We start from the raw sequence: 15,482 nt of genomic DNA on the forward strand, positions 1-15,482 counted from the left end.
ATTATAGATTCTGGTCAGTTTATGACCCCAAACCATTAAATGAAGCCAATGGCATTAAAGATCCATCTTCTCTTCTCATTCAAGCTACTCCAGAAGCAACCACACACCCAAAAGTGTGTCTCCTGGGTGATTCTTAATCTTTAAAGAGTGGCTATCAATAATAGCCATCACATATTCATATTGAAAAATATAAATATATGCACATATAAATATACAGTTACATATATATAAATATATAGTACATAGTAACAAACATTACAGAAAGTGACAAGGAAGAAGAAAAAAGTTAATGATTTTAACTGAGGCATTGAAGAAGGAAGATGGAACTTTAAATTTTATGATATTTACATAGTTACAAGGAAGAACTATGAATCTGGGCACTGAAATGACAATGTGCATGGCACACCGAGGAAGAAAAGGCAAGTAAAGTAGGAAAAAGAGTGGGGATCCAATAGAACTGAAGGGAACAGAAGAATGTAAAGTGTTTTCATAATTAGCTGTAAACTCACAGACTTCTTGAGCTTACAATCCAATGTAAAGCACACACACTCAAAAATAGCCACAGTGTTGAAATCTATATGAAAGCAAGAAGACCATGTCAGCCAAATAACCACAGAACTGAAACCAAATTTACTCATATAATTTGGAGAAGGGTTCGTGGCCCTGTGGACTAATATTCTTAATGATTTCGAAGAACTTTTCTGCAACCTCCTAAAGCTAAGAATACTGAAAGTTAGAGAAGCAGAATAGTCAAAAAATAAATAAAACGAAGGAACAAAAAACACCAAAAAAATAGAATGAAAGCATCTATACTAAGTGAGAGGCAGCAATCTACTTATGTCTCACGCACCTGATACTGTAATAAAGTCAGAAGGAATCAAAAGTTAATAGCAGCATCCTAGGACCCCGAGAAATGAGGCAGGATGCACACTCTCACTGAAGGATGGGAGTCAAGATAACTTAAAAGCAGGACTACTATTGGAGCAAACCAACATTTTATCAACAACACTTGAAGTTTTTCTCCCCTGACAAACTATCATGGTTCACATGTATAGAAGAATGAAACACCATATATACCACTTATTGTAAGGACACATAAGGATACACTAGTGTTATAAACAATCATAAAGCTATCTGTCTGTGGTCCCAAGCAAAGCAGTCAGTGGCTCTCCAGATGCTTAGCAGAGTCATCTCTCCTCTTACTCGGCCACTTGCTTTCCTTTCTTCACTCAACAGACTCGTCCTGCTTCACTTTTCTCTCAGCATCTGTGTCTCTGTTGTCTACTGCTGACCCTACTTCAATGACCCCCTCCTCTCAGATTTCTCTGTGAACACTCTCACTGTTGATATACCTGACCCCAGTTCTCAGTCTTTTCTCTGTATTTTTTACTCTTTTTCCTCTTCAGTTTTCCTCAAATGTGTCCTGTGGAACATCAGGGAGATCTCATCTAGAGGTATTAAAAGTAAAAATTATCAAACCTTACCCTAATCCAAATTAAATAAATTCCTGAAAATTAGTACTTGGAAATCTGTCTTAGCAAACCAGTTCTCAGCATGCTTCTGGTGTACAGAGATACTAGAAGACCACAGCTATGTATTTTCTCATTCAGGCATAAGAAAATTGATTGTATGAATCCAGCTCTTACATCCCTCATCTGACACCCATCTTAGATTCCAGATGGTATATCCAACTGTTACATTGATCTTCCCACTTAGTTGATTACCAGATCAGACTTAAAACTATCTATGTGGAACCCTCAATTATCTCTTCCTCTCACACTGTTATCCCATTAATTCTCAATAAATGATACCATCATTTTACTAGTGGTTCTAATTTAAAACCTAGAATTTGTATGTGATTGCTCTACTTCACTCCTTCTCTTACCAAATATATCAACAAATTCTACCAGCTCTGCCTAAATAATAGTTCAGATCTAATTATTTACATCTCTTTATCTCTGCTACCATAGCCTTAATCTAAAATTCTATCCAATGAGAAAGGGCCAGCAAAATCAGAAATATAGATTAGGAAATGGACTTTGAGGAAAGAACCAGAGAAAACGTGTTATCACAAAATCAACGATGAGAGGTTTAGGAATGAAGCAAAAACCAATATAAGTCTCCAGGAAAGAGAAGGCTTGATGCCTAAGAGGTGAAGACAAGATTAGAAGATATAATTGAACACACAGAGGAAGGAGAAGAGAGGCTGACAGTCAGCTTTGATTTCAGAAAGTTAGCACTGCGAATTCTTCTAAGATCAAATAAATCCTGGAGGGTGTTAAGATGAGGAAAAGGTTTAAATAGTTAATCCAAATAAAAATTAATAAAAATAATGTAAAATAGAAATAAAGAACTTAATGGTGAATCTACATTTTGGAGTATATAACCACTTCTGCCTAGAAATAGGATCATTTTCTTCATGACACCTTCTCAAATGGTCAACAAATCAATATAGACAAAAATCACATGGGTTTCTTTATGATTTTCACTTTGTTTAAACAGCAAAGGAGACTGAATAATGTGGGCTTGTTAACACATAATTTATCATAGAAAATTCTTTAACAAAAAAAAACCCATGCTACTAAGTAGGTGGTGCTTTTCTCACTTCAGTGACAGCTGTTTATATTGTTCTTTTAAAAGACACCTACTGAAAAAAGGGGCACCCATTCAAGAATCAAAACATTTCAGAAAAAAATCCTAGCTAAATGAAAACTGATATGGGAAAATTACCTTTACCACAAATAGTGAACTTCAGAACTAATTTATTACATGAGCACAGACTATATCATTTATAGATTTCACATATATGATTTTTTGTAAAATTATACATTAATGCAAAATATATGTATAGCTGTATATATGTATATTAGTAGGTTTCTGGATTGTTACACTTGATTGTAATAGAAACTGACCAATACATAACTAAATCCAGAAAGTGCAAAAAAACATCAGGGGTTCTGATCCATACTTGAAGGTTAACCATCTTTCATCTACAGTACAAAGATTACTGTTCTTGTTCTTCAAGTTACATTTATTTTTCCATATTTTAATCCAATTAATTTGCTTTAGTTAGTTAAGTAGCTAAAACAGACCCTGTGATAAGTACCCATCTATCCCTGCTACAGGCAGGGAGCTGTGAGACCCTTCACAGCCAGAGAGTGAGGGACCAAGTGAGGACGCTCAATTTTCTGCAGAAATGAGAGAAATCTAAGATCAAATATTGAATGTAAAGGTGGTATTTTCATAATAAAGGGTGGGGTGCTCTCACCACTGCTTTTCCATGTACCCTAAATTCCTTGAGTAAATGCTATTAAAAGTTTAGTCTGTGGACCGGGACCAGTCAAGAGCTATACATGTTTCAAGATGAAATATGGGAACTGACTATTTAGAAACTTCTGTATCAGTTTGATGGGGTAATTATAGTTCTGTTGAAATAAGTAATAAACAGTAAGGAATTATATTTTGAATTATTATGCTAATCATCCGTCTTATTTCATTTTTGAAGTATTAATCTATAATGGATTGGAAACTAACGAGATAAAACTGAGCCCCAAATGGGTGTCTACAGAAAGATATGTTCATGGTGCTGACAGTCGCTTCACTTATGACTACTAAGTTTTGGAATCAACAAGATGTCTTTAAGTAGATGAACAACAGTTAAGCAAACATGTCCCAAGAATGGAATGTTATTCAGTAAGAAAGAGAAATTAGCTAACAAGCCATGAAAAGATACAAAGGAAATCTCAATGCAGATTATTAAGTGAAATGAGACAAGATGCAAAGAAACCAATACATTCCCTGTCAGTCTAATAATATAGCATTCTAAAAAGAGTTATACAATGAGGAAATATCAGAGGTTTCCAGGGTCTAGTAGAGAGGAGGGATAAATAGATAGTACCCAGAAAGGTGCGAAAAAAGTGAATCTATACTGTATGGTACTATATTGATGGGTCCATGTCAGCATACATATTACAACACACACAGAATGAGCACTGCCTGGAGTAGCCTTGAAGATGGAGCCATGGACTTTGGGTTCAAAGGACATGTCAGTGATGTTTCTTAGCTGTGGAATGATGGTAGTTAAAGCTTTGTATTTGTGGAAACAGGCTGTATGAAGCCTATCCTTACCTTCCTCTCAACTTTTATGGAATCCTAAAAAAAATGCTCCTAAAATATTTTTTTTCAACTGATTCATTACAGCAGTTGGTTTGAGGGATACTGGTTCAGTATCAGTGCCCTTTACCCCAGATTTCACCAGATTCTAAGACTATATGAATTATAATGGAAACCACTTATAAAAGTCAAGACACACGAGGGTGTGAAACTGTATACAGAAAAATTTCTTTAAAAGTTTAATTAAAAATTTTTAGAAATATACCAGGTAAAATATGAAATCCAATTATAACTCAAGTCTCAGAGATGGCAAGAATCACTGATATAATAAATGTCACACCACGCTGTTGTCTTTTGTGTGACACTACGCTTACTACTTTTCCTTTTAATTTTACATTTGCATTTCTCTTGTAAACACAGAAAAAAGATGCCTTTGAGAAGGTGACAGTTATTGTCTATTATTAGACAATGTTCAAAGACTCGTGTGGCTTATTCATTCCCATCCAATCCCGCTTTCTGAAGCAGACACTGTAGCCATTGTACAGATTATAGCCATTGTACATACCATTGTACAGATGAAGAGACTAAGGGACAGAACTATAATTTGGTCACATGGCTCTTAAGTGACGGAACTCAGGAATAAAATGCCTGGCTCATCTTCATTCCTTTCATTCCATCTTTAAAACATTCTTTACATTCCATCTTTAAAACATTGACAACTTCCATATATATAAATATATATGTATATATGTATTCCATATTCCATATATATACATATATGCATGTATATATTTGAGTCACTTTAATTTCTTCTCCATAAATATGATAAAGGAACACAGATGGGTCTGGGAACATTATGTTCCAGTGACATAAACCAGGCACAGAAAGACCAGTGCCACGTGCCCTCACTCATATTTAGAGGTTAAAATCCAGTCTCAAAGAAGCAAGGGTAGAATAGTGTTTACCAGAGGCTAGAAAGGGGAAGTATGGAGAACTGGTAAACAGGTATAAAATAAGAGATGAAAAAGGGGAAACTAAGTCCTAATGTTCTATACCACAGAAGAGGCTAACTGTGGTTAAGAATACAGCATATGTCAAGTCTCTTGCCAACACTAAAATGGCTCCCTTAATTAAGATATATGCTTCCCTGCTCCCATATCCACCCTTCCTTTATCCCAACCATCCCATTCCCCCAAGCTCTCCCCATCCTCCCCTTCACACTTTTCTCTCCCCATCTCTGCTTAGCCCCATCCCAACCCACCCCCAAGTTCCCAATTTTTGCCAGCAATCTTGTCTACTTCCAATATCCAGGAGGATAACTATATGTCTTTCTTTGAGTTCACCTTCTTATTTAGCTTCTCTAGGATGATGAATTATAGGCTCAATGTCCTTTATTTATGGCTAGAAACCAATTATGAGTGAGTACATCCTATTTTCATCTTTCTGGGTCTGGGTTACCTCACTCAGGATAGTGTTTTCTATTTCCATTCATTTGCATGCAAAATTCAAGATATCATTGTTTTTTACTGCTGAGTAGTACTCTAATATGTATATATTCCACACTTTCTTCATCCATTCTTTCTTGGAAGGGCATCTAGGTTGTTTCCAGGTTATGGCTATTACAAATAATGCTTGACACTAGAAGGGTTCCCAGGTACCCAGGGAGATGTCCCCAGCTAGTTCCTTGGGCAGCTGAGGAGAGGGAGCCTGAAATGGCCAGATCATATAACCATACTGATGAATATCTTGCATATCACCATAGAAGCTTCATCTGGCAATGGATGGAGATAGAGACAGAGCCCCACATTGGAGCACCGGACTGAGCTCCCAAGGTCCAAATGAGGAGCAGGAGGGAGAACATGAGCAAGGAAGTCAGGACCACGAGGGGTGCACCCACCCACTGAGACAGTGGGGCTGATCTAAAGGCAGCTCACCAAGGCCAGCTGGAGTGGGACTGAAAAAGCATGGGATAAAACCGGACTCCCTGAACATGGAGGACAATGAGGGCTGCTGAGAAGCAAAGGACAATGGCACTGGATTTTGAGCCTACCGCACGTACTGGCTTGGCGGGGGGGGGGGGGGGGGGGGGGGGGGGGGGGGGGGGGGGGGGAGCGGGAGCTAGCCTGTTTGGATGTTCACTTTCCTAGACCTGGATGGAGTGGGGAGAACCTTGGACTTCCCACAGGGCAGGGAACCCTGACTGCTCTTAGGACTGGAGAAAGAGGGGCAGGGGAGTAGGGGAAGGGGGAGAGAAATGGGAGGCGGGGAGGAGGCAGAAATTTGTAATAAAAAAATAATAATATAAAAAAGAATACAGCATATGCTTCTAAAAAGAGAAGAGGTTTTCTTTTAAATGTTATCACTACGAAAATAATGTTTAGGATGACAGCTACACTCATTTCTCTAATTTTCAGCATTATGTTCATATTGCAAATATTGTACCTAGTCCCACAAATATGAGTGATAGCTTTTGTCATTTAGCTTTTTGAATTTTTCAAAATCTAGTAAGTAGCATTTCATTTACTTTATTTGTATTCTTCACTATTAAATATCCATCCCTGGAAAGGTATATCAAAGTATTAAATATATTTCATTGCAATAGAAATTGAATTTTTTCCCTCTAAAGTGATAGTATCGATTGGCACTTGGATCAGCTGTGTATTGGAGCTATTACTTACTTATCTTTTATGAACATTATACATTATCACTTAAAACTTTTTTGAACTTGATGATCAAAACCATACCACCAGTATCATTATTACTGTTACAGAAATCTTCATGCTGCATTATTAAAGTATTATTTTCCTGAAGATGCGCAAAGCATTAAGACCCGAGTGAATTCTTTCTTGCTTCTCTTTTTGCAAGCTTGAGAAGCTCTGGCTCTCACTATACCACATAGGGTTTTCCCAGACCCTAGGAGCTTCTGGAAAGTAATGACTCTCGTGTCACTCAGTTCGCTACAGCCAACCACTGTCAGTCACCCAGCAGAGGACATGAGTCTCTGGCTGGACCCCTTCTAGAAGGGATGCATCGGAAAGGGAAAAGTGGATAGAAGACTATGCCTTAACTCTCCTCTACCCTGAGCCTCCCAATTATTTCATTTGCATGGCATTTCTTCACCTGAGAGGCCATTTGCCCTTTAAATGGCATCTTGGCATTTGAGGTCCTCTAGCAATATTCTTTCTCTTCTCCTTAGGCTGACAGTTTTCCTGGAATTCTGAGAACAACCTTCACGTTCGCGAAGTCTAAGGTCCACTGGTGATGCCGAATGAAATGGGAGCTAAGCAAGATCAGCACTGTGCAAAAATTTGGCTCAGGCTATAAAACCTGGGCGGCTGCAGCCCAGTGGAGGCTGTGGCCATTTCCCTTCTATTTTACGATCATCCGCGGTTTCCTTGCTTTATGCTTCCGCTGCATACTGGCCGAGCAGTCTGGAGCAGCCGGCTGGAGAGATAAGGCCATCCAGTAATAAATAAACTAGAAGGTTAAAACCACAAGAAAGGGGATGTGGGAAATTGCGATGACAGGGCCATATGTTTAGCCTCGGATATGTGCTCGAAGAATAGTTGGGAGCCCTTTTCCGTCTTTTGAGAGGACTTCACAATTACACCACACTTATCATCTGAACATTCATAAGTGCATATGCTTCACAGCCAGGGAAGGAAACAGCTTGGCAGTTCTCATTTCTTATGGCATGTTCTAGAAGGAATAGTGTAAATGATAGGCACACTACAAACGGCCTGCACTCAAAACACCCAGACTTCTGGGTTAGACAAAGGAAATAAATTATAAAATATCAATTTACTATTGATTAACCACAATAGGATTATCTTTTGCATTTACCTGAGATCCACAAATGTTGAGGTAACAAAATTTTGAAAATACATGATATCAAGAAATGGGAGTAAATGAAAGCATATTGACCTAATGATGTAATCGGTTGGCAAATACAGAATGAGGAGTGTTTCTTGTTAGCATTCATTGTTATCTGTGACACTTACAGGATTCTACTGCAAATGTGAGGGAAATGGGGTGGAGAACTAGCTGCGTAGATTTTTCACTTAAAACCTCGACTATCAATACAGATCTGAATTCCATTATTTGAAAGTATATTATAGTAACTGTTTCAGGAGTGAAAGAATTAATTAAATGAATGTTAAACTTATTTCCTACTTGCAAAAATATATTTAAACAGATTTAGCAATATTTAGGATTTTGTGGGATGCACATTTTCATATAGATTTTTTGGTCATCTCAATACGCCGCTTTGTATGATCAAAAGAAACAAATCTAGGCTGGACAAAAAGCTACAAATGAAAGGGATGGTTGGGGAAGTCAAAGATGTATTTGCAAAAGCACAAAGGCTCCCTCTTGTGATGTGAAGCAACCACCAGGAGGGCGCAGGGACTTGTGCCAGCCTTCCAGGCTGCATGTGCTGCTCCTCATAGGAGGTTAGTATTTGTTTGAACTGCTGTAGATTTCCTGCCACATGTGTGAGTAACTGCTGAGCCCCTGTAGCCTCCATAAAAATCATTTAAAATAGCCAGAAGCATGCTGTACAAATCAAAATAAACTCCAAATAAATTAAAGATTTAAAAGCAATGAATTACATGTGGATGTTGCGATAGGTAAATTTGTGGTCTTTTATTGGGAAAAAGACTTTCTAAATAAGACATAAAGGTTGTGAGCCATAAAAGAAGTGGCAAGGAGTAAAGCTTCCAAAATAAAATTCATACACTTTACTTAAACTAAATTCCTCAAACTAAAATAAATGGTAACTCTAAAAACAAAAACTAGCCTGCAAAATAACTGAGATCCTAGAACTCCAAGGTGTGGGTGAGAGAACGAGAAGTTCTGGGTTCTCAACTTTCTAGGACTTCAAGAAACCCAAATTCAAAGCAAAGTCACCACATATGCAACTATCCATGTGTAGACCACTTCATTACTAATCTCCCAAATGAGCAAAAATTCCCATTTTTCTGATTCTTATTATGTATATATTTGGAAATCGAACTTAAGCTGCCTTTCACAGCCCAATTAGTGTTACTTTAATAATGATAAGTTTTGGGATATGGTTCAATAGGCCAAGTAATTACCAAGCAAGAATGAAGACCCGAGTTCAATCCCCCAGAACCCATTTTTTTTAAATGCAGACATGGGTGACATCAGCTAGTAGCACAAATGCCAACAAGACAGAGGTAGAAGATCCCTCAAGCTTGCAGCCATCCAGCCTTGCCTAAAGAGTGAAGCTGAGACAAATGAAAGTTCCTGTCTCAGAGAAACAAGGTGGGTGGCTCCTGAGCTGTGCTACCCAAGACTTACTTCAGACTTCAGACCACTGCATGCACACACACACACACACACACACACACACACACAGACACACACAGACACACACTTGCATGTGTATGCACACAAAAACATATGCAAAAGATACTACAAAAAATTAAGACTGTGTTTTCTTTATTTTGGAAAATGTGGTACATTTACACAACAGAGTATTACACAGCAGAAAAAAATAAGGACATCTTGAAATTTGCAGGCAAATGGTTAGATCTAGAAAACATCATATTGAGTGAGGTAACCCAGATCCATAAAAACAAACATCATGTGTACTCACTCATAAGTGGCTTTTAGACAGAAAGAAAAAAAAAGCCTACAATATGATGTTCCCATTTGCCTGCAATTTCAAGATGTCATTATTTTGTTCTGCTGTGTAGTACTCCATTGTGTAAATGTACCACATTTTCTTTATCCATTCTTCAGTTGAGGGGCATTTAGGTTGTTTTCAGGTTCTGGCTATGACAAACAATGCTACTATGAACATAGTTGAGCACATGTCCTTGTGGTATGATTGAGCATCCTTTGGGTATATACCCAAAAGTGGTATTACTCGGTATTGAGGAAGGTTGTTTCCCAATTTTCTGAGAAATCATCATACTGATATCCAAAGGGGCTGTACCAGATTGCACTCCCACCAGCAATGCAGGAGTGTTCCCTTTATCCCACATCCTCTCCAGCATAAGTTGTCATCAGTGTTTTTGATTTTGGTCATTCTTACAGGTGTAATTGATTTTGGCCATTCTTACAGGTGTAAGATGGAATCTCAGAGTTGTTTTGGTTTGCATTTCTCTGATGACTAAGGTGTTCAGCATTTCCTTAAGTTTCAGTCATTTTAGGTTCCTCTGTTGAGAGTTCTCTGTTTAGGTCTGTACTCCATTTTTATTGGATTATTTGTTCTTTTGATGACCAATTTCTTAAGTTCTTTGTATATTTTAGAGATCAGACCTCTGTCTGATATGGAGTTAGCGAAGATCTTTTCCCATTCTGTAGGCTGTCGTTTTGTCTTGTTGACCATGTCCTTTGCAAAGCACTTTTCATCACTAATTTAATCACTTTGTGCAGAATGCCTGATTAGTCTCCTGATAATGGGTTAGAGCTGAACATCATTATCATAATGGCCAACATAGGATAATGTGCAATTGGCTGCTGCTGCAATGTATCTCTGTCCCTCCTCTAAAATGTTTCATGGACTGATGACCAGCCGGTGCAGTCCATTAGAAGGGCCTATCACCCGTACGCAGCAGAAAGATACCAGAATTCAAGAGAAAATGTAGAAAAGACAGGAAGTAATAAATGTTAAGAAATCACAGTATGAGACACATTCAAGTACAGTCCAGCACTGGTTTAAAATAAATAACATATCAGTCTTTGACAGTCTGACTTTATTCAACTTTTCTGTAAATCTCTTTTCTTCATTCATGTGTTGCTTTTGCTATATTCCTCTTTTAAACTTTCTAAATTATTTTATTTTTGTTTCTCTGTATTTTGGAAGTCCTAAACTACACTCATGGTTCCCCTTGTCATACTACAAGCTCTATATAGTTCACACACCAGTACTTCTCAGGAAGAGTTGCTGGTGCTGGGAAGGAAGGGCAGTGAAGGAAAGCAAGGACGGATGGAAACTGACTTAGCTATGTTTCTGTCACTGCAATAAAACACCACAAATAAGGTAACTTATTTGAAAAGGTATTTAACTGGCTTATGTTTTCAGGGGATCAAAGTCTATGATGACTGTGCAAAGGAACAACTGGGAGCTTAGACCTTGATTTGCAGCAATAAAGCAGAGTGAGAGCACTAGGTATTGCCACAGCACAGAGACACCTCCAAACACACACACACACACGCACGCACACACACATGCACATCACTATAAATAGATCATGATGGATAGATAGATAGATAGATAGATAGATAGATAGATAGATGATAGATAGATAGATGATTGATAGATAGATAGTAGATAGATAGATAGATAGATAGATAGATAGATAGATAGATAGATGATAGATAGATAGATGATTGATAGACAGATAGATAGTAGATAGTAGATAGATAGATAGATAGATAGATAGATGATAGATAGATAGATGATTGATAGATAGATAGATAGATAGATAGATAGATAGATAGATAGATGATAGATAGATAGATGATTGATAGATAGATAGATAGATAGTAGATAGATAGATAGATAGATAGATAGATAGATAGATGATTGATAGATAGACAGATAGATAGTAGATAGATAGTAGATAGATAGATAGATAGATAGATAGATAGATAGATAGATGATAGATAGATAGATAGATGATAGATAGATAGATAGATGATAGATAGATAGATGATTGATAGATAGATAGATAGATAGATAGATAGATAGATAGATAGATAGATAGATAGATAGATAGATAGATAGATGATAGATAGATAGATAGATAGATAGGACAGACAGAGAGATACAGATAAATAAAGAGACAGACATAAAGATAAAAGGAAAATAAAGAAACTGTTAACTGTGCTGCATCTTATCTCATGTCAGAAGCTAAGCAGTGGCAAGTCTAGACAGCACTGGGAGGAGAGAGGTTGTCTGCCTAGGGAGAGAGTAGTTTTCAATATAATACCCAAACCAGGTAAAAGATCTTGTCATTTGTTGGTTGTATATTTGTGTTGCTGACTAGCCCTCGGGACCCAAGAAATAGCACAGCTTTTTCTTATCCACAAATACTTGAGTTTCCCATAGGTCAAAAATTCAAGAATAAACAGTTCGAAGGGAAGCACATCACCAGAAAGGTGAGTAGCTCGGGTCTTGAGCAGTAATGCTGGACCAGCCTTGTTTACATCACAGATTGTGCAACGAAGAGGTCCCAGTGAGCTAAAGAATTTACACATGGGCCTCTCAGAGGTGCAGTTTAAACACCAGCTATGCAGAGAACACAAGGGACTTCTTGCTTTTAACAGGAGAAACCTCAGCACACAAAAGAGGTCAGGCCAGGGTCAATGACAAAGATTGAATTGTTCCCTCAAACACCTACTACAAACACTGCAGGGGACCAAGGAGACAGTACCAAGCACAATAAGGTGAAAGCCACAGCTCTTCTCTTCTCCAGGTCTCCAGGCTGGTTCCTCACAGATACAGGGGCATGAAGACGTGGCATAAGTTAGCAATGAATTAGAAACTTAATATTGGTTATCCTGAGCTAAAGGAAAGAGCTGACAATCTACTCAATAAGACAGGGAAGGTAAAGGTGAAAGGAAAGTGACCATTTGGTCAAACACACAGATGTTTAAAGAAAGATAAAAATTGTTTCGCCTGTGGCCTCCTATGTCACTAGATGCCCCTGGTGGCATTAGTAAGTCTGCACAGAGTTCATAAGTCAAGACAGTGTCCATCTGGGTGCTTCAACAGGGCCATAAATACATCTACAAGTACAAGCAGGTGAGGTTCATTTTAAAAGTAGAGATAGGTCCTAACTGCGAAGTAAGGGCACAGATTTAGTTAGTTACACTGCAATAAAAAAAGACTAGTAATAATGAGACAGGATCTCGCTTTAGTCTCTTGGACAAGTGTTGACTTTGAAAATTCCAAGGCTCATGGCATGACAACAAGAAGAAATGCTGTACTCCGGTTGTTAGACACTGAAATCTATTCTGCAGAGCAGTGCCTCTGAATGTAAGCAATTTACTGCTCAGAGAGGGATCTTGGATGGTCAGCAGAGATGGCTCAGTAGGTAAGCACCTATGCACTCAGAGGATCTAAATATGAGCATCCAGATACCCTGTAAAACACTGAGTGTTGCAGTCAGCATCTGTAACTTCAGTGCAGAGGAGGCAGAGAATTGTAGATAGATTCCCCGAAGCTCACTGGATAAAGAATGACCTAGGAATGATACCGTAAGCTGACCACTAACATCCATAGGAAGGTGTGTATACATGCACATCAACTTCCATACACACATTCGCCCACACCCACACTAGCAAGCACATACATCATACATACAGCCCAATACACACAAATGAAACAAAGAAAAGAAGCGTTGAACTTTGGTCTGCACTTTCACCGTCTCTAAATCAGCGAATGGAGGAAGAACTGTTTACATTGTCCTGACTGGAAGGCTTTGGAAAAAGTAGTTACAACTTGGGCAAAGCCTGGCTACTCCATGAACCTCCACAGATATCTGCTCCGCAGCAGAAGCCAGGCTTCCAGGCTTGGCATAGATCCATACTTGAGTCATGGGATTGCTCCTTTTCTCAGCTTTTATGGCATTCTTGTTTGAATTGTTCTTTTGATTGAGTCCCATTTGTCCCCTCGGTAAATCTTTGCTCTCAGTGTGACATTTTTCAGGTGTAGCATAAATATTAGCATCTGTCCCCAGGAGAGGAATTTGCTTGTAGAATGAACGAGGACCCATGCTCTGTTTCCCTCATTTTGGCATTTTGGTATGTATTTCCAACTAATAATATATACATTAAAGCACTGTGTGATTTAAATAAGCTCAGAATGGTAGTTTCACTCATTAGTGAAATAAGATTTGCTGATCTTCTCATGAACTTTTATCAACTGAAGCTTAACACAAAATACTAAGCCAGGTTGAAGTCTTTCTATTTGGTTTTTACAACTTTTATTAAAAATTAAAATAAAGAAATCCTATTGTTTTTATAAATTACTATACTTATTCTAAAAATATAAATTATTCTATAAATTCCTATTTTAAATGTAAATATAAATTGTTCTGTAAAATATAAAAAGGTGAAAATAGCACAGGAGGCCAGGGATTTAATTTTAATTCTAGAAAATTCTGTGATAATTCTCATGTAGAGTACAGAACAGATAATTCAATGTGGACAGAATTAGGAACAATTTGTATTATCTATATAGAGGCTTGGGATAGTGTTACCAAATGTCTGCTCTGTGATGAATCTAAGAAGAAAATACTCTCCGCATAATAAATAATTAGCCCCTCTGATTATTAAGCATGGTGAGTATTGACGGCAAGATTCCAAAATGCCACCAAAATTCTAGCCCCAGTATATGAGCTCTTGTAATTCCCACCTGGAATGAGTATGAGTAGGGCTGCAAAGATAGTGGGATAGTCCCTTCCACGATTACATTACATGACACAACTTAAGAAAGAAACGGAACGTATAATGGAGTAAAAAGAATTAAGTAAGTCGGGAGATAAGAAGGGCCTTGGAGAGTACAGAATGTGAAGAGGATCAATGATGCTAAAGGTGTTTTTAAAAGTTATATGGATAAAGGAAGAGAAGGGCAGAAAGCACGGGGTGCAGCTGAGGAGAGGGAGCCGAAAAAGGCCAGATCCTATAGCCATACTCATGAATATCTTGCATATCACCATAGAACCTTCACCTGACGATGGATGGAGATAGAGACAGAGCCCCACATTGGAGCACCGGACTGAGCTCCCAAGGTCCTGATGAGGAGCAGAAGGAAAGAGATCATGAGAAAGAAAGTCAGAACCGCGAGGGATGCGTTCACCCACTGAGACGGTGGGACAGAACTAACGGGAGATCACCAAGTCCAGTTGGAATGGGACTGATGGAACATCCGACCAAACCGGACTCTCTGAAAGTGTCTGATGGTGGAGGCTGACCGAGAAGCCAAGGACAATGGCGATGGGCTTGGTCTCTACGACAAGGACGGGCTCTGTATGAACCTTGTCAGTTTGGTTGCTCACCTTCCTGGACCTGGAGGGAGTTGGGAGGACCTTGGACTCAACATAGTGTAGGGAACCCTGATGGCTCTTTGGCCTGGAGAGGGAGGGAGTGGGGGTGTGGGTGGAGGGGAGGGGAGGGGAGGGAAGGGGGAGGAGGAGGGGAGAAGATGGAAATTTTTAATAATATAAAAAAGAAAGAAAAAAAAGGTATATGGAAACAAACTTCCTAAAATACATACACAAAAAGTTTAAACTGAATTAAAATGATGCTTTCCTAGATACCATAGAACATCAGGGAGAAAAGAAAGCCCAGTGCCAAGTGTGGTTTACCTCTTTTGTAGTTGTTTTTCAATG

Source organism: Arvicola amphibius, chromosome 2 (assembly GCF_903992535.2).
Source record: "Arvicola amphibius chromosome 2, mArvAmp1.2, whole genome shotgun sequence".
Classification (NCBI taxonomy): domain Eukaryota; kingdom Metazoa; phylum Chordata; class Mammalia; order Rodentia; family Cricetidae; genus Arvicola; species Arvicola amphibius.